Below are 2,802 nucleotides of genomic sequence, written 5' to 3' on the forward strand. Positions count from 1 at the left end.
GTTTCTACTGCCTTACTTCCTTTTTTGAAAAATAGATTAATTCTACAAAAAGTTTTTTCCAGCTTTATTGAAAAAAATCGACATATTTGTAAATTTAAGAAATGATTTCTTATAACATTGCAAACTTTTAACATTGTGTAAATTTTGTACAATTTGATAAATTGGTATACATCTTTATTGCAATATAATCTACACAAAAATGTTAATACATCTACTATCTCGTATAGTTGCCACTGTTTTTTATGCATGTATCGTAAGGAATTTTAAGATCTACTCTCTTAGCAACTTTTATGTATATAGTATAGTAGAGATAAACTTCAGAGGTCTTGTGGGTTTTGTTCCAGACTGCCTCAATAAAGTGATTATCTCAATAAACTAAGTCAAATTATTATATTTTTTGGTTTCCCAGTGCATATAAAAAATTATGTTTCCCAGTGCATATAAAAAATAAAAACTATACTGCACTGTTCAAAAGCATTATGTTTTTAAAGAAAATCAATGTATATACCTTAAGTACACTAGTTCTGAGTTTTCAGTGGGTCATAATTACTGATCACAGATCACCATAACAAATACAATAATAATGAAAAAACTTGATATATTGCAAGAATTACCAACATGTGACAAAGAGACACAAAATGAACAAATGTTGTTAGAAAAATGGTGGCAGCAGACCTCTTTTATACAAGATTGCTATAAACTTTCAACTTGTAAGAATGTGATATATGCAAAGTTTATTAAAGGGAAGCACAATAAAAAAAAGTATGTATATCTTATTAACTATGATCATCATGCTGTACATTAGATCCCCAGAACTTTTTCATATTATAGTTGCAAGTTTGCACCCTTTGACCATCTTACTCCACCCCAGGTTCACCCCTTGTCAACTCAACTCTAAGTTTCCATTAGTTTTCCTTTTCCTCAGATTCTGTATGTAAGGGATATCATAATACATAAATTTAAAAAATATATAAAATCTTTGAAATATTTCACTTAGAATAATACCTTCAAGATCCATCCATGCTGTTGTAAATGGCAGTATTTCTTAATTTTTCATGGTTAAGTAGTATTCCGTAGTATATATTTACCATACTTATTTTACTCATTCATCCATTAATGGATACTGAAGTTATTTCCATCTCTTGCTTAGAGTTAATAATTTTATAATAAACATAAGAGTGCAGATATGTCTTTGAACAGTGACTTCGTTTTCTTTAGATAGATACCTAGAAGTGGGATTACTGAATCATATGGTAATTTTACTTTTAATAATATGAATAATCTCCATACTGTTTTCCATACAAATTTATATCCCTATTACAGTGCATAAGTTCCCCGTTTTCCCCAATATTTACCAAAATTGGTTAGTTTCAATTTTTTGGTAGTATATATTCTAATATCTTGCTGTGTTTTTCAGAGGTAAACAACAACAACAACAACATAAGGACTTTGCCCTGAGATTTTTACGTTGAGCACTTTTTAATGCTCCTGTTGGTCATTTATCAAACTTTTTTGAAAAAAAAGTCTATTGAGATCCTTTTGCTATTTTTTTAATCATATATTTTTTTCTATTTGTATCTGTTGGTTATTAACCTCTTTTCAGATATAAGATTCGTAAGTATTTTCTTACATTCTGTGGATTGTGTTTTCATTCTCTCTCCCTTTTTTTGGCAATGCAGAAACGTTAGTTTGATGTAATACCATTTATTTATTTTTGCTTTTTTTGCTTGTGTTTTTGGTCTGGTATCCAAAAAACTATTGGCAAGACCAATGTCAAGGAGAATTTTTCCTATGTTTTCCTTTAGGAAATTTAGTTTCATGCATCACCTTTAAGTCTTTAATCTATTTCAAGTTCAGACTTATGAGTGATATAAGGTTCCCTTTTCATACTGTTTATGTGACTATTCAGTTTTAAATATCATTTATTGAACAGACTATCTTTCCCCATTACATATGTTGGCCCCTGTCAAATATTAGGTGACTGTATGAAAGGATTTATTTCTGGGCTCTCAATTCTGTTCTACTTGTTTATTGGTCTGTTTTTATGCCAGTATACTTTATTGTTTTGAGCATGAGGGCTTTGTAGTATAGTTTCAAATCAAGAAGTGTAATCTCCCTTCTTCATTCTTTCTCAGAACTGCTTTGATTATTTGTTGTCTTTCATGGTCTCATATAAACTTTAGGATTCTTTACTTACTTCTGTAAAACAATAATATTGGATTTTTTTTAAGATTTTTAATTTATTTATTTGACAGAGAGAGATGACAAGCAGGCAGAGAGGCAGGCAGAGAGAGAAGAGGAAGCAGGCTTCCTGCTGAGCAGAGAGCCTGATGCGGGGCTCGATCCCAGGACCCTGGGATCATGACCAGAGCTGAAGGTAGCGGCTTAACCCACTGAGCCACCCAGGCGCCCCTAACATTGGATTTTTGATAGGAATTGGATTTACAGATGGTTTACGGTAGTATGGACATTTTAACAATGTTAATTCTTACCATTCATAAATATGAGCTATCTTTCCATTTCTGTCACCTTCAATTTCTTTATCAATGTCATAGTTTATGGAGTACAGATCTTTCATCTTCTTAGTTAAATCTATTCCTAAGTATTTTATTATTTTTGATGCTATTGTGAATTAGATTGTTTTCTTTATTTTTTCAGATAGTTCATCATTAGAATGTTAAAATGCTCCTGTCTTGTGCTTACTTTGGCAGCACATATACTAAAATTGGAATGATGCAGAGAAGATTAGCGTGATCACTGAACAAGGATGACATGACAAACTGGGAAGCAGTCCATAAAAAA

The sequence above is a fragment of the Mustela nivalis genome (genome assembly GCF_964662115.1).
Source record: "Mustela nivalis genome assembly, contig: HAP1_SCAFFOLD_540, whole genome shotgun sequence".
Lineage (NCBI taxonomy): Eukaryota > Metazoa > Chordata > Mammalia > Carnivora > Mustelidae > Mustela > Mustela nivalis.